This window comes from Protopterus annectens, chromosome 10.part0 (genome assembly GCF_019279795.1).
Source record: "Protopterus annectens isolate FY-2018-M chromosome 10.part0, PAN1.0, whole genome shotgun sequence".
Taxonomy (NCBI): domain Eukaryota; kingdom Metazoa; phylum Chordata; order Ceratodontiformes; family Protopteridae; genus Protopterus; species Protopterus annectens.
In genome coordinates this window covers 963583987-963607037 of record NC_056744.1, presented here as the reverse complement: position 1 = coordinate 963607037, position 23051 = coordinate 963583987, and positions in this window count along the sequence as shown.

Here is a 23051-nt window from a genome sequence, read left to right as displayed (position 1 = left end):
GGAACTAGGGGTAATTCAGAAGTCCAGCAGTCTCTGGGCCTCCCCAGTGGTGCTGATACGTAAGAAGGATGCCAGCACCAGGTTCTGTGTGGACTACAGGAAATTAAATAGTCACACAGAGTCAGATGTTTACCCCTTGCCTAGGGCAGATGAAGCCCTACAGCAGCTGGGTGGGGGCTAAGTATCTTTCCAGCATTGATCTTACCAAGGGTTACTGGCATGTGCCCTTGACTCCCAGTGCTAGAGAGAGGTCAGCCATTGTGACTCATTTTAGCTTGTATGAGTTCACAAAGATGCCTTTTGAAATGGAAAATGCCCCAGTGACTTTCCAGAGGCTGGTAGATTGTATCCTAGCATGAGATTTTGCCCTTGCTTACCTAGAGGATATAGAGGACATTGCCATCTACAATAATTTCTGGCAAGAACACCTTCAGCATGTCAGGGAGGTGCTGGGTAGACTACAGAGGGCAGGGTTCACCATTAAGCCCAGCAAATGTCAGGTGGGTATGGCAGAGGTCTCCTACCTGGGACATAGAGTGGGGAGTGATAAGATCAGACCAGAGCCCGCCAAAGTGGAAGCCATTCAGGCATGACCTGGCCCTGTTACCAAAAAGTAGGTGAGGGCATTCTTAGGGACAGCAGAGTACTACAGAATGTTTGTCCCCAGTTATAGTACCATAGCTGCTCCCCTCACAGTCCTGATAAGGAAACACAGGCCAGATAAGGTAGTGTGGAGGCCAGCATGTGAGCAGGCATTTCAGAAGCTTAAAGGAACTTTGGGAGGACCCTCCTGTGTTAGCCAGTCCAGATTATAGCAAAGAATTTGTTGTGCAGGTGGATGCTTCAAACCATGGGGTGAGGGGGTTGTACTTAGCCAGGTTTCCTCATTGGGAGAAGAGCACCCAGTGGTATATCTCAGTCATAGGCTGCAACCCAGGGAGGAATGCTATGCAGCTGTAGAAATGAATGCTTCGCCATATTGTGGGCACTGCAGAAACTTCAGCCTTATCTGTATGGAAGGAAATTCATTTTAGTTACAGACCACAATTCCTTAACATGGCTACATCGAGCCAGCCAACAAAATGCCAAGTTACTAAGGTGGAGCCTAAGGTTGCAGGCATATAGAAATAATTACTAGGTTTCAAATGTAAAAGTGTTTCATTGTTCTACGACTTCCAGTTCTGAACAAACATCTGAGAGATATGTATTTTTCACAGAAATGTTAAATTTTGTTAAGTTTCTGTTAGCCTGGGAAATGAAGGCAGGTGACAAAGAGTGATGTCATCCAGGCTAACCCAGCAGTGATGTTTTGATATTAATTTGGTAACTCTCTAAGAGACTGTGCATTTTGTAACTTGTCTTGGACCTAGAAACATCAAACAAGTAATCTCCGTGGTATCCCCGAAGTCTCAAAACAACCCACTAAAGTGTAGTGGGTCCAAAAACAAAACAGTGTAAGAAACTTCTCTGTGTGGAAGATTTTCAGTCCATATATTTCTAGTTAATCACTGTATATTAATCAGATCAGACAATGGTAGTAGAAGTAGTGAACGTAAACTCGTCTTAAGTCAAAACAAAACAAAACAAAAAGTAATAATAGAAAATATATAATTGTACAGCATTACTAAGTATTCAAACGTAATCCAAGCAAAGCAGGCAGTCTGTTTCCAGACACAGACAAGTGATCCAAGTAAAACAAAAATAGAGTAATAATTTCCTCACAAGCTTTCTAATTATATATATACTTTTTATCAGGCATGGGAGTGGTTTATTGTGCTGTAAAACAAAGTGTTATTGGTACACATGTTAAATTCACATCCCTTCCCCCATCAGTGTGGCATTCGAGCTGGTCCTGCCCTACTTAGTAGCTGTCATAATAATATATAACCCTTATGTACTTTAAATAAAATTATATAATGATGTGGTACCTCTTATTTAACCAAATTATTAAGTAGATTATTAAGTCTGTGATTTTATCCAAGACAATATACTACATGGCTAGAAATATATCAACCTTAGTTCATTTGGCAATCAAAAAAATATATAAATATATACATATACATTTTGCATGTAAAAATTAATTTCTATTTTCATAACCTATTGTTAACAAAGATCGTTTTTGTCCTTCTAGACTTCTTCAGGTCTGTGTACAAGAACCCTAAAAACTTATATAATTGTATAATTAGTTAGTATTGTTATTACACATCATTTTGAATAAGGTGGAAAAAAGAACCAGAAAAAAATAAAAATAAGAAAATATGTATGTATGATGATGGAAATAAAATATACACTTAAATTTCAACTGATTTAAAATGGTATTTAAAACCAATTTGTAGAATAAAATAAAATAAAATACAATTAGTCATGTAAACAAAGTGGCAATTTTCTAAGTTCCAGTGCACTTTTAATTGAACAGTAGTAGTTTAGTCCATGCTTCCTAAAAGAGTTCAGCTTTAATTGCCACATGAGTTCATGTTTCTCCAGAATATTCGGGATGTCTCCTTCAAGATCACCCATGTCTATGCGATCCAGGATCTGGAACTTAAAACCTGTGTGTCTTTTATGAAGAGAAAGGTATTTGGCTAGTGCATTATTTTTACATCCAGAGCGGATTTCTGACAGATGACATGAAATCCTACGCTTGAGTTTATTTACAGTCTTGCCCACATAGAATGCATCACATTCATTGCACTGTGCCATGTAAATTACTTTTTTAGTGTTACAGTCACCCCTGCACTGGTTTTAATGATATTCTTTAAATAAGGGCAATAAAAACTATCACCTTGCTGAATAAATATACAAAATGTACAATTAGTTTCACATCTTTTAGTGCTTTTCTCACATGGTCTGGTTTCAATTCAACAAAACTTCTAATGTTCCTGGCCTTCCTATAAACAAATGATGGGGCTTCACCTAAGATGTTAATCAGTAAAGGTTTCCTGTGACAATGTCCCAGTTTTCTTCAATAATATTTTTGATACTGGGTTAATCCAAAGTGTATGTCAGGATGCAGCTATTTTTGCATTTGTTATTCTCTGTGGAATTACTTAACATTTTTCTACTGGGGAGGTTGAGTGAAGGTGCTTCAGTCCTTTTCAGTTCTACAATGGGTTCCAGGATGTTTTTTAACATCTGTCTTTCATAGCCTCTCACTAGAAAATCATTCTCTAAGTTGTTCAGGTTTCTCAAAAATGGTTCCAGCTCTGTGGTAATTTGAGCTAATCTATATCCTTGGGACTTCACTACATTATACTTGGTTTTTGTAGGATGTAGACTTTTACTGTGGAGTAGTAAGTTAACCCTCGTTGGTTTTCTGAATAGATCAATGGTGATTCTGTTATTGTTGGTGTCCTTGGAAATCTGCATATCTAAGAAAGTGGTTGAAGTACAGCTAGAGGTAAACTTCAGGAAGGGGGTTGTTTGAATGAGGTAAGTGATAAAATCTCCAAGCTGTAAGGTGTCACCTTCCCACACAATAAAGACATCATCAATAAAAATTAAATAGCATGTGATATGCTGCATGTAATCTGTGTTGTTTAACACAAAGTCCCCCTCCCGCCCCCATTGCTATACCAGTTTTTTGTTTGTAGTGTTTGCAATTGAAAGTAAAGAAATTGAAGTCCAGTACAATATTAATGAGCTTGCTTAACTTTTGCAGTTGTGCCTGTGTGCCCTGATTACGTTTCTTAAAAAACTCCTTAGCTGCTGTTATACAGTAATTGCGAGGAAGCACTGTGTACAAGGATTCCACATCAATAGTTACCAAAATACTGTCATCTTCCACTGTAATGTTTTTTATTTTCTTCAAAAAATCAATTGAATCTCTTATGTATGACTTATTTTTTTTCTGCTAGAGGTTTCAGCAAGTAATAAAGGTAAATGGCTGTGGCTTCAGTAAGGGAAACTCTACTTGCTACCACCAGTCTATAAGGTGGATCTTCTCTGTTCTTGTGTGGCTTTGGTATTCCAAAAAAGTAAGGTAAACGTGGGCATGGGCTCCATAAATAATTATAAAGATTTTCAGTGATAAGTTTTTCTTCCTATAATGTGGTGAGATTAGTGTTCCATAAATCATATGCTCTTTTTATGTCATCCATGGTAAATAACTCATAAAATCTGTTATCCTCCAGCATGTTCTCTATCTTTTGGTTAAAGCTTGTGGTATCAGTCACAATTATACCTCCTCCCTTGTCTGCCTTCATTACATGCCTGGATTTATCATTGCCTAGCTCAAGCAATGCTTTTCTTTCTCCCTGTGTTAAGTTATAAAGTTTTTTCTTAGGAGGGTTTTTAAGCACTTTCCTGATATCCATCTCACATTTCACTTTGAAAGCAGCTAGTGTTTGATGTAGTGGTGGACAATAGCTGCTAGGCCTTTTTATAGTTTCATCAATAGGCTTATTTTCAATGTCATTACTTTTGCCATGGACCTGTACCCTTAAGTTGAGGTTCGTCACAAACATTTTAAGGTCTATCAGTACCTGAGCAACCTCACTCCTGCAGCTTGGTACAAAAGTAAGTCCTTTGGGCAACACACTTTGTTCCTCTTCAGTCAGTGCTTTAACAGAGTGGTTCCACATCCTTTTAGCACTTCTCGTCTGCATTTGCTTTGCTCTGTAACTAAGTCTAAGGTACAGTAATTTCTCTTAGATATAGATAGGAATATAGTAAAGATTAGTTTAGATGTTTTATGTATTTATTTGAGACTGTCCTGCAATGTTGTTTTAAAATATTTCCTGTGATTCTGAACTCTGTAGTTACTGTGTTGATTGAGTATTGTCTTGTTATTTTATTATTTAAATTATTTAAATATGTTTAAACCTATCTTTGTGGTTGATATTTGTGAGATATATTTAAGCTTTTAGAGTACTTGCATATGCGTTTGGTGACACTGTACAGGCCACTCCTAAAAAGCCTTGGTCTTGATCACAATAACTATTTGGATAACAGTAACATTACACAATAGGACTGGTCACCCTTTGTAAGGGCCTTTATAGTAGCTGATAAGTAGTGGTTGTTAGCAGTGATAACTACATTATAGTCTGGGCAGAAGGGGGCATAGCTAGTAAACCTGTGCCAGCCTTCCCCAGGAGTGTCTGTGTGTTTGTAAATAAATCAAATCTCAAAGTGTGTGTGTGTGTGTGTGTCTGTGTGTGTGTGTGAGCTACTTGGGCAGGGACACAAAGCACTGGTTGGACCTAGAGGGTGCTGGAGGTTTTGGCTTGACCACTCGGCTGAGATATTAATCCTATAGCTGTGCCAATGGGGAGTCTTATTGGATCTGGAGAAAGAGGGAGAAACCAGCCACAGACTGACTGTGATCTCTGTGTGCTCTTAAGGGAAATTGTACTTTACTATTGTGTGTGTACTTGTCATCCTTCCATTGTGTATGTTCCTCACTGTTTCCAGTGGTGAGGACTGAGGCTCCTTGATTACTGGGCCAGTGCAGGGCTGTCACATTTACTACATGTTGAAATGAGGAAAACTCCTTCATATTAGAACAGAAAAATTCCTTTCACACAAATGAAGGCCAAGCTGGCTGCTTGTACCCATGGATCTCACCTCTCCAACAAGCAAATGTGGCATTTTCCCTCAATGTGTAGGATAAAGCAAATGCCCTGGATTACATGGGGCTACAGGTGGAGCTGTGGAAGGAATGGGCTGGTGAGGCATACCTCTCAACTGTCCATGTTTTCATAGAATGCCCAGATTTTTGATTAAATTTATTAAATAATGACATACATTCGAGATTTAGTCTTATAGCCTGCAAAAAATTAATGTGAAAATATAATCCTGTTATTTTAGCAACTTTCTACGTTTATATGAGCAATATTTAAATCTGTCCCTATTTTGGGGCATTTATCCCCCCATTATTATAGGCTTTGTCCAGATTTCTTGCACAAAGAGGCTGAGAGGTATGGGTGTGGGTCTTGAGCGGTTGGAAATGCTGGGGTCTAGTGAAGGACTGGGACTAATTAACAAATGCATAAGATGTCTTATTTGGGATCTGTTCCATTGTCAACTTCTTCCATTGTTCTTGTTGTTGTCAGCACCTGGGGTAATGATGCAATATGGCTACAAGTTTCACTTAATCTCAGGAAGGCCACTAATGATACTGAGGATCATAATGTAGTGCTCCTCCATGCACATGGGCTCCCCACAAGTACCTGAAAAGTGTTAGAGGAGTCCTTCCAAGACTATTCAAAGGACTAATCAACCAATCAATTTCTGAGGCCTAACTGCTAAGACAAGAAATAGTATAAAGGGCATCCTTGTCTAAAAGGGGGAACTGCAAACATTAGCAATCAAGTCCACTTCCTTAATTAGCCACTCAACTAAGAAAGATCCTGGAACACATAGTCTTTTCATGTGTCATGAATACCTGCAGTCTTTTGTGTTAATTTCCAGAACACGGTATACTTTTTGCATGGGTGCCCCATAGAGTCTGCATGATAAAACCTCTGATCTGATAAGCAGAAACAAGTGCACTGGTAAGTAAGTCCATCTGTGCCTTTTTTCTGAAATGTTCCAGTGTTTTTAAAGTCATAAGTTAAATCCTGGAGTTCTGCAAGCTGTTGTAATTTTTGAGAAGTGTATTGGTCATGTCCTGGCTGTTTTATGTCATGAATAAGCATTCTATAGTGTTAAATAGAATGATATATTGTAAAGTTGAGCTGCATTGAACCATTCAGCCAACCTTAAATAGTAGAACATTGGTGCTTTCAGTCTAGTCAGATTAGGTGAACCTGCTGCAAAAACGAAATACTTGCCTGGTTCAAAGTGTGCATGTTGCTCTTCTGACATGTATAGGACAATACCTGGGAGCCACAAATCTGGTCAGGTTATGCCCAGGAAAGAGCAAGTTAGGAGGACTTCTTCTGTGGAAACCACTGTTTTTTTTTTACACATTTTTTTCTGAGAGGAAAGGCACTTCTCAAACCTTTGGACCACTATGAAAAAGTAAGAAGACTAGAGCTATTCAGCCAGAGACCTGTAAGCACATAATTTTTTAGAGGACTCTCTGCCTGTTAATTGTAATAGCAGTGAGCAAACCTAGTACTTACAAAAAACTTAATAGAGAAGAAGTTGATAGAATGGTGACTAGGGTACATAACACCCTCTATGATTGGTTGTCATGTAGGAGCATTAGCGTAGACCTATATAATTACTTTGTGGTTGATGAACATAAAATACCTGTGATACAGGATCTACCTAAGATCCATAAAGACCCTATACTGCCACCACTTAGACCGATTGTGGCAGGAAGAAATTGGTGCACAAGCCTTTATTGATATTCATTGAGAAACATCTTAAACCTTTACTTAACAGCAATGAGGTAGTCTTGAGGGACACCAAACATTTTTTGAATGATTTATTTAAGTGCATTGGCAGAATTTATGACATCACTGGCTATATATTAGTCACTTTTGGTGTACAGTCATTATTCACTGTAATACCTAATAGCATAGGCATTTATATGTTAAGATGTTTTTTGGTTAAGTATAACTAGTATGATGTGAGATTTATTGATTTGATTTACCTTCTTATGGAGCTGATACTTGAAAATAACATAATTATGTTTGGAGAAGAATTATATCTACAAAAGAATGGCATAGCTATGGGCACATCCAGTGCCAACACCTACGCCAATATTGTTACGGCTGCCTGGGAAGAAGAGCACATTATGAATTCTGTTTATTGCCAACAAATACATTTCTATCATAGATTTGTTGATGATTTGTTTATGATATGGAAAGGAACTAATGAAGAGCTTCAAGTGTTCCATACATATTTAAACATGACTACCCATTTCTTAAGGTTTAGTATGAATAATTCAGTTGATGAGATAGAATTTTTGGACGTTTCTATCTCAAAGAATTTAGATGGTTCCATGGACACCAAGAAAGCCCTGCCACAGGAATACATATTTAGATCGACAAAGTATGCATCCTACACACATATTTAGAAATGTAGTTAGAGGCCAGGGGATGAGGGTTTCTAGGCTTAATGCCAGTGATGAAGGTTTCACCCATGAGTTGAGTTCCCTGAAGCATAGGTTCAGGGCAAGAGGATACAAAAAAGTGGAGGTGGATAGTACCCTAGATAATATATTAGAACTAAGAACAACAGAGGGGAAACCCTATTTTTCTGAGGGCCCATGACAGGATGCCAATGAGCACACTAACACTTTGATGAAAAGAATGCTTATAGTTTATTCGAGTAATGTCAAACAAATTACACGAATATTGGAAAAACACTTGTCAGATACTCACATTGGATCCTGATATTAAATCAGTGGCTGGAGAGAGACCCCATTTTTTTATAAGAATAAAAAAAATCATTAAAAAGGATGTTATGTTATCCTAGAACTACTGAAAGTTCACCAGACACTGGATTTGTGTATGGAACGTTTCCATGTTCCAAGTGCAATTATTGCAAGTATATTGATTCATCTAATTGTTTTAGACATCCAGACACAGGTAAATAGTTAACCTTTAAGGTAAAGGCAGATTGTAATGAATGCCACTTAGTCTACCTAGCTTACAGTGAGAATTGTCTATCATTTTATGTAGGTAAAACTGATAGACGTTTAGAGGATCGTATAAGGGAGCATATATATAACATGAATATTATGTCAACTACAAATGGACTAGCCAGACATGTTATGCAATATAATTCATCACATAAGTTTAAATTCCTAGTGATAGAAACCATTAGGGTTAGTGAGCGGGAGGCTGGGTGATATAAGGAATTTGTCAGAAACATCTGAGGTACATGGATCATCTGGCTGAGGGCTAATAGAGGACAAGGTTTGAATCAGAGGGTTTCTATTAAACCAGTACTGAAAGCCAGGAATTTGTATAAGTAATGCAAACACATTTTTAAATGATAGTGTTTTTTATATTATATTAGATTATAATGTTTAATGTTTGAAACGCATCAATATACATGATGTTACTTGTTTTTTTACTTTAACAGTGTTGCTGATTTTACATAATCTATTGTTAAAATGTTTTTACTGGTTGATTGGTGTATTTATGTAACTCAGTGGGTTGTAATGATGTCTAATGAAGCAGTATTTTCTGACTGAGAGAGCGCTCACAATAAATGTTTTTTAATTCTTTACACAGTCTGCATTTTGTATTGGGAGCCTCTGCCTTGGTTTGGTTCACTCTGCTTGGTATGTTTGGACTCTTAAAAATAAGGGTTTAAAGGCTGATATTATTCAACTGGCTGAGTTAGAATATAAAGATAGGTGTAAAGAAATTCATGTGTGTTTTGAACAACCATAGAAAGAAGAAGATTTGGATTGTTTGGACTCAATAGCTAGTACTCTGAACAACTGACTGGATGCTTCTTTTGATAATCTTGATTTAGAGTCTTGATATATAGACCCTAAGTACCACATTAGGAATTACTGGTTGGCTATCCTCAGACAATTTGGGATTGCTTTTAGTCATGTATGGTAAAGAGCAAATGTTGTCTACGATTTGAAGCCTGGGTAAAGTGTGTACTTTAGGGTCCAAAAAAGTAATTTTTGGTGATGATGATTATTCACTGCTTGAGAAAGACATTTTAGCAGGTGATGCAAGAGTGTAAGAAAAAGAAACTGAAGATTCTATCAGCATTTCTAACAACTTTAAAGGTATTTTCCCCAGATGAATGGTTTGGTTTATTGATCTGATGATTGGCAAATAACAGGGTTGTGCAGTATATTTAATTTATTTTGTTACATTATGACGTCTATTAGAGAATGTTAAATGAACCAATATTCAGCATGGCTGGTGGGAAGTTCTTCCCTATAATTTGGTGAAGTGAGTATTTTCTTGGTGTGGGTAGCTTGTTTTTGAGGCAGTAGGATTAATGGTAAAGGATTTTATGACCCAGTTTAGAGAAAACACATTTTGTGCTACTTGATATACACACTGCGGTGATTATGTTGTGAATATAAATGCTGTTTGGTTAAAGGGAACTTCAAATTAGAACTGGAGGAGTCAGGATATTTGTCTGTCTACACAAGTGTTTGCTGAGTAATGTTACCATGTAGTTTTTGACTTAGTTTGCAGATTATGAGTATGTAACTCAGCATGCCGAGGAATAACCTACCTCCTTGGGGAGAGTGGGTTTATTTTCCCTTTGGATGGAATGACAGCCTCTGCTGTGGTGTGTAGGTAAGACTCATGAGTTTGGACAAGACCTAAGTGTTGTGGATAATAACTATAGTTCTTTTACTCCTTCACTATCTTCTCACCTTTCTACAGCCCTGTTTATGAGGAGTTCCTTCTTAGCAACAATATTTTAAGTGTGAATAGGGGTAATATGTACTAATTCTGAGGTTGCAGTATATTGAAGTATTAGTACATATTACTCCCATGTACTAATTCTGAAGTTACATTATATCAGAGTATTTGCCTTAGTCTGAAGTACAGTGATCTCAGAGTTAGTATACATAAGTAGTAGGAGGTGTGATAGCATAGCTGTCCACATCAGGGGTGCAGGGGGTGAAATTGCTTTGCAAAATTGGTTTGAAAGTGTAACAGTGAGTTTTGAAAATCACTGCGTTTGTTTTTTTTAATTGTCTAAGTGATGGACTTCCACTATTGGGTATCACATTTCAGACATGGAGCCATTCATGAACCCCTCCTATATTCTGCTGCACTCCAAGATCCTGTTCTTTCTGGTCCCTTCTGTATCATCTCCATAGTGTAAAGCATATTATCAGCCAACAGAACCTTGACCTGTCTTCACCTCATTAACCTACAGAAAGCAACATTAAGCATTCTTCCTTTTCTGGTTTTAACCAATATATTTTGCTTGGCTGAGTAAACCAGTCAGTCTATTCTTTTATCCCATCTTTGATGATGGGATACTCCCATCTACCATTGACAAATTGAGGTGTCTCATCAGACCATTGTGTCATCCCTTAACATTCCTCTCCCTTTATTCTGTCCTTCAGTGACTCATCATTCCTCATTCTTGCATTAGGCAAGCATTACAGGGTATTGATATAATAAAATTGTTTTACTTTCTTTGCTTCCACAGATTACAGTATCTAATTTAAGATGTTCTTGCGCCAAAGTCTGACCCTTATCCCTTTACTGCAGCATCCTTGGTCATCATTAACTTGCTCTTGCTATGCCATGCATTCTCTTTTACAGACTAATTTTCTCAGTTTTATACCTAACTTCCTAGAGATCTTGATATGTTTCTATACTCCCCTCCTGTGTATGAATCTATCTCTCCTGTTCCAGACTCATGTAATTATCCACATTATGTCTGAGTCTTCACCGCATCCTTCACCTCTCAATTATGGCAGGATGCATCTTTATTCTTTCCATCATTTAACAAACTCCTGCCTCTTTTCTCAGCTTGATAGACTAACCAGAACTTATTATGGTTCAAAACTATACTTGTCTGTTTTACCAAACCTTACATCTGGACCTCTATCTCTGGACACCTCTCCATCCTTAGTCAATTAGCTGTTCCTTCCTCCTTCCTCTTTGACATACCACTTTGTTACTACCAGTTAAAACTAGCTGCTTTTCACGTATCCTCTCCTACTCTTCAAAATGATTTTCTTTGGTGTTGTTCGACTTTCTTTCATCTCCTCAAATTCTGCACTAATGATATCTACACACACACACACACACACACACACACACACACACACACACACACACACACACACACACACACACACACACACACACACACACACACACACACACACACACACACACACACACACACACACACACACACACACACACACACACACACACACACACACACGTGTATATGTTAATATATGTATATAATGCATATATTAGGATTAGATCTATTTCACAAATTCTTTATCTGAAATCATCTGAAATTTGTGCTGAGCCTTTTATTCTCTGTTGCTGTGTTGTATGCTTGCATTAACTGCCATAGATTCTGACCTAATGATATCTGCACATAGGTAGATGTTCATTCAGACATACACTTGCTGCAGTTTTTGAAACTGTAAATAATCATCTGTCTGTATGTGATTATGAAACAGAGAAACTTAAGTTTTGATGTCATATACAGACTACTTGGTCCAGCAAATTGCTTATAATACTGACTACTGCTTCAGCTGCTGAATGCTGCCAATCAGAAACCTTTACTCTCTTATCCCATAATAGACCTGCCTTATCTTTCTTTCAAAAGTTATTGAATTTTACTGCACTTTTTTTTTTTAACTGACCACCTCTTAAGAGAGAATGATTCTTATGATCACTACTCCTGTGTGAAAAAATGTTTCCTATTTTATTGTGGCAATATGAGTGGGTTCTCCCCTGCCAAAAATAAAACTGATAAATCATAACTCCAAAACTATTATCTGTTTCTGATGGCGTTCTGGAAATGGGTCATTTTTGCCAGTATGTGCTCTGGTTACAGACATACAAGATATCATTTTGAACTCTCATGACATGCAATAGGGAAAGGGGTTTACCCTTCTGCATATTCTGCAAACTTTTAATTGCTCTCAGACCAAAGCATACCATTCTTGGCATACCAATAATTACACTGGAAAGTTCCGGTACTCCTCACAGTTTGCTTAATGTTCATACTGGTTAGTGTAGCCATGACAAATGGCACTACTAACATTTCAAATATGGATTCTGCCTTGTGCAAGCATTCTGCATTTCGAAATCTGAATGTATATATAAAAAAAACAGTTTAAAGCTCTTTCTACAAAGTTAAACCATTCAGCAATTAGGTGTTTAGCTTTTAATCCTTCCCTTTCATCATTTAATTTCAGAGTGAAATACTCAGGAGCTGTTCTTTCCCTTCTTCAAGCTGTGATCCTTTGTTAAAATATAGTTTTTAAAGATGCTACCTATAGCAATGTGTTGAATACTTTCAGTGATATGAACATTTTTTTTGTTTTGTGTTCTACTATAACCCATCCTTCCTTCCCTGATATACATTTTTAACACTTTTACTAAATTATCACTTAAAACATAGCCAAACATACATTAGCATTTTTTACATTTACATACATTATACATCACATATATTTTCTTTTTTGTAACTATCATAAGTCCAGTATTTCACGAATTGCTGAATTCCTGCCTTCCGTTAAACCTCACTCCTCCTTCTGAACATTTTACATGTATTGTTTCCACAATTTCCATTTATTTGTATGAAATTTGCTCATTCCATTTTTAAAAGATTCCTCTTCCAGTTATTTTATCTTTTTTATAATATTCAATACTTCAAATACAGTTAGTTTAGATTTTGATTTCCATTTTCTAGTAATTGCTTTTTTTTGGCCACCAACAGAATTAAGCTTAATAAGGCCTTACTATCTGGGCAATTTAGATCCCATGTCCCAGTTAAAAAAATAATTTTCTTAGTTACAGCCATTTAACCCAATATTTCTGACAGAGTACTCTGTAAAGATTTTTTTTTTAATCTGCAAACTCATTACACTCCTGAAACATAGGCATCCAGTTATCTCTTTCTTCTCATCACACCTCCAACATATCTACCTGATGAAAAATTCATTGAAGTCAGACTGGGATATAAAAATACCTAGGCAAACACTTCCAAATAAAGGTTCTAAACTTTTCGGGCTTTGTTGCATACTTGGGAGCCATACACATGTCTTTCCATCATTTCTTGTAAATTGCTTTGCCAGTCTCTCTTCCCAATCTTTTCTAACGTGCTCTGATTTTATTCTTATAGTTACCATGCAAAATTTTTATATACCCTGTCAATTATCCATTTTTAACAGCAGCTTTTGTTCTATATTCAACTAAAAACTCCACCAGAGAAGGTCTTTCACTTAAGAGTCTCTATCCCTTTCTCTTTGCCTGTAATCTAATATCAATCTCTGATAGGGAAAGCAGTCTCCATTTTGTAGTACAAATGTTCCCAGGTATACAAATAAATCCATAGATGGCTTTTAGAGTAGACCTCGCCATATATGAAGATCATCTCCATTTTTGCAGAGTACTCTCCTGAAATTAATGGAGTACACTGGATGAAATGTAATTCACTGTCTACTTAGAAGAATAACATTTTTTTGTTTTCTACTGGTGATGAAGTTGGATTTCTGGTTACTGAACAAGTATGTTTATAATTTACTGTACTTAATTATAGCCTGGAATAATGTACTTGTCTTCTAAGGGCATATAGCTGTGGGATCAGTAATACTAGGTGCACCTTCTTCACTTTCCCACCCCAGCATAGACTGAATGACAAAGACAGACAAACAGACAGAGAGACAGACAAACAGAGAAAGAGAGAGGCATACACAGTGCACACACACACACACATAGAAACAAACACAAACTTACACACATATATAAACACACACACACACACACACACACACACACACACACACACACACACACACACATACACACACACAGGGTAACACCTAGCAGCAACCTATGACTTACTTGTTAATGTTTATCTTTTGGTCACACATAGTAAAATGCATAAAACAAAAAAGCAGCTAAAGTTATCTTTCAGCTCTATGACTGCCAGAAAAAGTACTATTAACTAGTGTGCCTTTTTCTCTTCTGGCATTAATGCTTTCTGTGATATGTTTCTTTTGGAAAGAATAACATTTTAAATAAATGGCTTTCATACAAATAACACAAAGGTACTTTTCATCCTCAATAAAAGAAAAATGTATGAAAGTAGAAATAAATGATTTATTAATATGGCATCTGACATAGATTGAGCCTGCACTTGCTTAAAGCATTTCAGACTGAAGTAAAAGGACTCACTCTTGTACCTTAAGTTTTAGTATTTTAATTCCTAATGATATTGCTTCACAGTCATGCCAATATGCCAATAAAAATAAACACATGGTCACAGCAATCTACATGTTGTGGTAGATATGATTGTTTAACAAATGCATAAATAAATTAATTAAATCAATCAGTCAATAAATAAATAAATAAGGACATGCTATTTCTAAGAAGACAGTAGGAGGAATTCACCAAGGCTGTGCTACTAATTAAAATGCACAACAAAACAGAGCTTTAGCTATAACTAGCTGTGTAATAGACTTTAGTAATGTATATACATAGAAGCATAAATCTTGAAAACAAATAAGGACCACATAACCCATATAGTCTGCTTGTTTCCTTGCTTATTGCATGTCCTACAAATTCTGCATAACCAATACTTTTTTGTATCTCCTTATAGGAATCTGCCTCTCTCAAGCATTCTTAATACTATCACTGTTCTACACAGTACTACCTCTTCAGAAAAGTTTTTAAATTCATTTACCAGCCTTTATGCAAAATAATGCTTCTTCATATCTATTGCCACCATTCTTAGGTTTGTATTCTCTGGCTCGCACGCACCACTTTTTCTAAAATTACCATATACATGGAGTGTGCGGATTCCGCTGAAATATTACACAGTTTCTATCATGATTATGCTCTGACTTCATTCAAATCAACTCAACAGAACTTTTATTGTAGCACATTATCACAAATCACTTTCCAAACCAAATGTGATTTAATCGAGCAAATGTTAAAAATTAAGAAAAACTTTTCATATTCAACTTTTGTAGTCTCTTTTTTATAGTTGTCTAGAATAAGAAGCATTTCTGTTCTGAACATGTGAAACAGCTCTACCGTGTGGTTGTAATCTATTGATATATATATATATATATATATATATATATATATATATTGATATATTGATATATCTACACATATTTATATAAATATATATCTATATATGTCTATATATATATATATATATATATATATATATATATATATATATATATATATATATATATATATATATATATATTATTTATATATTAGAGAAAGAAAGATATATATTTGTGTATCTCTCTCTCTCTCTCTCTGTATATATATATATATATATATATATATATATATATATATATATATATATATTATATATATATATATTTACACTTCTGATGAAGAACATTCAGGAATGACCTGCAAATTAAGAGGCTAAGGCAACAAGATGCATCCAAAGTCTAGGCTTTACTGCAAGAGTAAGCTGGCATCTTCATCACATTATATGCTTCCCTTATATGCATCCCATTTCTGTTCCACACATTTTAAAGAAGTATACTATTCTGTGCATTTACCCTATATCCCCTTTGTTTAGAAAATAAATAAATCTCTGATTTATTTAGAGTTGTATAAGAAGTCTCTATTATAAAGACTATACTAGCATGCTTTGCAGGGTTCCTATTAGCTTGTTGAACACTGAAAAGAGCAAACATTCTTCGATCGACAGCTAATATTCAAAACCACAAAAACTTGAACAGCCTGAACAGTGATTTTTTTCCCAGGGAAAAAAAATCACTAGGGCATTGTCAGGACTTTGTAGTTTCCTCCACTGTGGTGCGATCTTGGAGTTGGTATATTTAAGTAGGGGGTGTGGGGGGTGTGGATGGCGAAGCCCCCCACTTTATTTTGTTTGTGGATTTTTGTTCCGGCCATTCGAGTTTTTGTGGTTTTGAATATTAGCTGTCGATCAAAGAGCATTCGCTCTTTTGATTTTTTGACAAGCTAATATGAACCCTGTTTTGTGCAAATGCAGTAGGCTGCAGTTGCAAATTAGACCGAACATATACAGTTTTAATTTTTTTTCAGTCTTTTACTCAAATAATAACATGTTCAGTCTTTGAATAAAAACACTCCAAGTATGTAAGTGGTGTCTTTATCAGAAAGAAAGTTGGACTGCACCTAAGATAGTTGTTTAATATAAGAATTGCAGACCAACACAGTTACTAGAAGTACTTGCATTAGGACTCATATCAATCTTTGACATTAACTTTTATGGCAGAATTGCTTTGATATTCTCAGTAAGTGTTACTATCTGAATTTGGTGTCTCGGTTGATTGCACTTCTGTTTCAACCTATGGAATTTTTGTTTAAGAAGAAGGTATTAAGACCTCACACTGATGTGATCTAAACAATTTTTAACATTCAAAAGAACTTGCAGATGCATTATTTGGTAGACCTGCCATTTTATACAAATGTCTTCTATTAATGTGTTACATTTGCAATCCTATTCTGTCTAAATCACAAGATCTGAGTTCTTCTGTGTCCATAATGACTGTCATCAGTACCAAATCTTTAATATTGACAAACAAGCCTTTTGACTTCACAGGCAAGTCCATTTTCACTCTGCCCCATATTTTAGAGAATTCTGATTTCTAACACCTGGGGCAATACAATTTTTGATTTTGTTCACTGTTTTTCAACAAATTAAATACATTGGTTCTTTTGTCTGGTTAAAAGATAAAACATCAGGGTTGGACCTTCCGTAACATGCTTTTTCAATATTTCAAAGCTTTTATCTTGCTCTGAAGACAAAAAAACAATTGAAATTATGCTCGCCTAGCTCCCTGTGTTGTGCTGCAATATCTGATAGATTAGGAATAAGCTTTTCAAAGATATTGAACCATTTATTGCAATCAAATAAGAGTATATTTATCTTGTGGTTTCTGCATACTGACTACAGCATTAACTTTCTCATCATTTGGATTGAGACCCTCAGATGTCAGAATATGATCAATATAGTTGAGATGAGGTACATAATTATGACATTTTGTTTTATTATATTTCAGTCCTTCCTGCCTGCCTCAATGTGGCCAGTAACGTAAATAGCCTTGCATCATGCTTTTTCTTGGTGGTAAGCCATACAATCAAATCACCAATAATATTTACAATACCACGCATCTAGACCTTAAGTTATTTCAGCTCTCTAGAATGCCTCTGGCACAGAGGAATTATTGAGAGGTAACTTCAGGAGTTTGTATCTGCCTGAGAGAGAGAGAGAGAGAGAGAGAGAGAGAGTTAAAAGTATAGAGCAAACAGAAATGAAAAAAATCTAATAATAAGCAGCCTGGCCCCATGGCTTAGAGGTTTGAAGTCCTGGTGTTGCCCAGATGGTCTGCATTCATCTAGTAGCAAAGTAGTATAGAGACTGGGCAGTGGAAGATGGGAGTGAGTGGCCAGCATAAGCTAGTCCATCTTGGATGAAAGGTAGTGGGTTGGCTTGCTACACTAGAAACACCTGCAGGAGTACAGGTATATCATCCACAGTAGAGAGATTAGTGAGCCCCATCTGCAGTGATACACATGCACCCTTTATGAGCAGCTATGGAAGAGTGTGTAAGCATCTACAGGGAAGGGTTAGGTGAGGAGGAGTCCCCAACCCTGACAAATGGATAATGGCTTCTACTCACAGTTTGCTTGGCTCTCGCCTAGGAGAAATTAATAGGGCTGTAGTGGTATCACCTCTTGCGGGAAATGTATGTGTTAATGGAGCAGCTGAAAGGATAGGAATAGATACTGGGAAATAAAAAATAGCATTAAGCTTGTCTGAAATGACTTCCTCAGTAGCCTTCAGTGGCTAGTATTCCCTTGTAATCCAACTGTTAAAATCTTGCAGACCAATACATATCCTTATTTTGTTTGTCTTTTCAGTCGCCATGATAATTGCTCATACAGTCAGTTCAAATTGCTAGAAAGTTTTATGAAAAAGCTATCGTTATTATTGGTTCTTGTTCAGTCTTTTCTTTATTATTTATTTTATTATTATAATTTATTTTACATTTGTTGACCGGGAAAGTCTGACTGGACGCATGTCCATTTTCAGCGGAGGCCCAGAGAGAGAGGCTTCACAGTTAATTTTAAGCAAAATATAAGGTGTTTACAAAAGCATTCAAATTTACATAGTACCAAACTTAGCATTGACTAGTAACATAGCATTGAAGCTTAAGATTTAACATATTTACATAGACTGAACACATCTTTTACAATTTTAGGTTGAGGCATTACATAATGGTGAACATTGTTAGTAGGGGTTGCATTTTTTTGCTTTATACAGTTGAGTTGCGAGCAAGTTAGCCACAGTAGGGAGTATAGCAACAAAGAGAGCAAAGGTTAGACATAGTAGGGAGTAGAGTAGCAGGAGAAGAGACAAAGATGGGAAATTGGATAAAAGGTTAAGTAAGAAAAGCAGAAGGAGTAAGTAGCTTAAGTATAGAGTAAGAGTAGAGGTGTAAAGAGAAAAGTGTAGTGGATAGATAGCAGAGTGTCCTAGCAGTGACATATGGGTATTGACTAAGGGGTTAGAATTAGAGGTGGGACTGGAAGGATTTAAGTGCAATGTCTACTTTTCTTGTTGCAGTTATTACAGAGACTGTTTTTGGAAAATCTTTACATGGTATTTTACTGATAAACAGACCAAGCCATGAAATAGATCAGCATACTTCTGTACAATATTATCATAATCTGCCGCAGATTAAACTGAGTGATTTGCTTCTTTCTTGAGTTACACCTATTTAGCTCTGGAAGGTATATAACCATATTCTTGCCACTGCTTTTGCAAGCATTCATATTATTTACTCTGAAATGTTTTAAACTGCCTCTTACAACAGCCTTATTACAATTTTTCTTGCTAACATATATATCTATATATATATATATATATATATATATATATATATATATACATTTATATATATAGATATATATATATACATTTATATATATATATATATATATATATATATACATATATATATATATATATATATATATATATATATATATATATATATATATATATATACACTGTATGGTTGCCTTAGAAATATTCAGGAAGTGTTTTCCTCAAACATATTAGTTGTTTTGTGAATGTACACTGTGCATTATTTTAAATGCAGCAAGGTTCTCACCAGCCATGACATGGAAAATATTTCAAACCACATTTCAAGGCCCAGTGCAATTTGTAAGTCGGCACAAAGAAGTATCAATATAACTACTGTGTATCTGGAGGTGTCAAGGCACCCAGTAGGTTTGCAAATGGAGATTCACAGCATAGTCCATGATTCCCAAATGCAGGCATACTATATCAACATCTGCATCCTGGTACTGCTCCCCTGGTGTAAACTTCCCACTCCAGATCAAGCAATGTGGCAGACTATCCTCCTTTAGAAATGTTATTATTAATTAATTTATTTATAATGTTATCAGATAAACATAAATTGAGTAATGATGTGTGTACACATACATTAATAAAACAAAAACATTACATATAAACATTTTTCATTTTTCTGCATTATACATATATGTTTTGTTTTTTAAAAATTACCATACAATCCAACATTAGATGAAGTACTCAAGTCCTGCCTTCCCTGAAATTTCACTACTCCTCATAAACATTATCATTCATATATTGTTTCAACAAGTTCCATTTATGCCTATGTAGTTTGCTCCTTCCCTTTTCTAAAGATCCCACTTCTAATTATTTTATCTCCTTTACAACAGTCACTACTCCGGTTATGTTTGCTTTAGGCTTTGATTTCCATTTTCTTGAAATTGCTTTTTGACAGCCTGAAAAGGAGTTAGACAACTGTATGGGTGTTCACAAATTTGCCCCCAGTTTGACTGGCATATCACTTCTTCTGTCTAAGGGTGTAAACTGGCAATGTTCAGGAAATGGGGGTGCGCTACTCAGCATAATATAGCTGAGGAGCATTATCATTTATTATCATTTATTGGACTGGTTCTTCATGGAATAATTTATTTAATGAAGGAATGCGATGATATATCCCATTGTGGAATATAATGTACACAAGCACACTACGACAACCATCACAAAACACAGATGCAGCTAAACGCTCACTGATGAGAACTGCTGCGGCACCTATTCCCTTCATTCCTATACTATGCTAATGGACCCAGCTCTGCGCTCATCCCAAAGGAGACAGAAAGATGTATGACTATGCCTTTGCCATGAATAAGAAATATTCAGGACTATACATGCACTACACGGAATATTGCTTAGGCATCCATATATCATGACCAAAACATTGCTCAAGCAGTGTTGTACATAGAGTATAATGATGCAGCGATAAAGAGGGAGCACTTCAATTTGATTAACCTGATTACTTTCATCCCATATGGACTTCACTTTATATGGACTTGAGCACAAAGGCAGAAATGACAAGAACTGTTAATCTGAGCACTTGTGCCAAATACATAAACTAGGGTTTATAAACAACTGGGTCATATTTTATCAAATGAAGCACCTATATCCCATTGATGGGGCATATACAAATATTGCAAGGGAAAAATGTTGGTCTCAAATTCAAAAGTAACAAAATGCAACAGAAGCAATAGCCTTTTTAGGTATACAGGACAATAACAGTGGAATAAATTATATTTACTCAAAGCACAGGCAGTGGGATCAGACTATTATTCCAACAGCCTGCATTTGGTGTACAATATCTGCTCTCCATAGTGTACACAGCACTATTAAGATACATGATGTTGCATGTAATATAGACAGCTAGTATATAGATAGAGCAGGCAAGGAAGAAATCTGCCCATGGTACACACCATGTGTGATCTGGATCCACTGTTCACAGGGTTACAGTAGTTTGGTGTACAGTATAATATTAAGACATATCTGTTTTATGAATTACACTAATGTTATGACCGTATATAATGTCATCGGTGAACTTCCCATTCACAAAGTGTACATCGCCTACATAGACAAAAGAAGAAAGGGGGTGGCATTGCCATATTACATAACAACCTCCTAACTATTTCAAACACTAAATCACCTTTTCCAGCCTTCCCTCAGCTGAAATCTTATCAGTAAATCTAAGACTAAATGAATACTCCACCATTACTATAGTGGCAATGTACATACATCCAGGAAATAACATTCCCCTCCTAGAAAATATACTTGCCTATATCTCCAGTCACATTTTCAATGAAACTATTATACTTGGAGACATCAACATAAACTGGCTATCTCTCTGCTCTCCTAACCCATCCTCACACATAAATCTCTATGGATTTACCCAACTTATCACTGACCCCACCCATACCAGTAACTCCCATTCAATCGTAAGTCTCATTGACTGGATACTAGTCTCTCACCCTTCAAAATACCACAAACCTGAAACCCTCTCAAACTCCTTAAGTGATCACTGTCCCATAAAAGTTCTCGGATACATACCCCAACATACTAAACCCCATAGGTTCATAAAATGCCATAAATTAACAAACTTTGACCCTGAAGTCTTCAGATCTCTCCTCTCTGAAGTAAACTGGACCCCCCCTACAACAACTCCCCTTAGATGACGCAGTTCAGTTCTTTAACTCCACATTCTTAAATATTCTTAATTCTCTTGCACCTCTCTGAACAGCTCGAATTAAATCAAACCCAGCTCCATGGTTAACTAAAAATACGTGAACATTACTAAAAAATAGAGATTGGGCATGGAAAACCTGGACAAAAAACAAACTCCAACCAGACCTGCAAAAATATAAAGAATTAAGAAATTTGGCCAAAAGACAAATAAATATAGACAAGAAAAACTTCTATTCTAATCCACCCTCCACCTTTAAATCAAATCCCAGCAAGTTCTGGAACTCAGTTAACCAAATATTACACCCAGGCTCCCCAAGCTCTCCAAATCCTTGTCCTCACAAAACACATGAGGAAACTGCTACAATCTTTAACTCTTACTTTATTGATTCAATAGCAAAACTGACTAACCCCATCCCCAACCAAGTTATCCATAATAACAATATGAATGTCACAGACCCATCACCAAAAGGCATCTCCACAAATATTTTCTCCTTAAAACCAGTCTCCACCAACTTTATCAAATCACTACTATCCAAATTAAACCATGCTCCACATCTGTTGACAATATCCCCTCTTCTTTCCTACAGATCACTGCTGATCCCCTTGCTCTTCCAGTTTCCATACTAATTAATCGCTCCATCCCTGAATCAACTGTTCCTACAGTCTGGAAACAATTCTATACCCTTCCTATACATAAAGGAGGTAATTCCACAAATACATCCAACTTTAGACCCATTGCTATACTCTCATCTCTCTCCAAACTTCTAGAAAAATGTATACACAAACAAACAGTGTGATACCTACTTCTACAGAATCTACTCACACCTACTCAACATGGTTTTCGTCCCAACCATAGCACCACTACAGCCCTTCTGTCCTTCCTT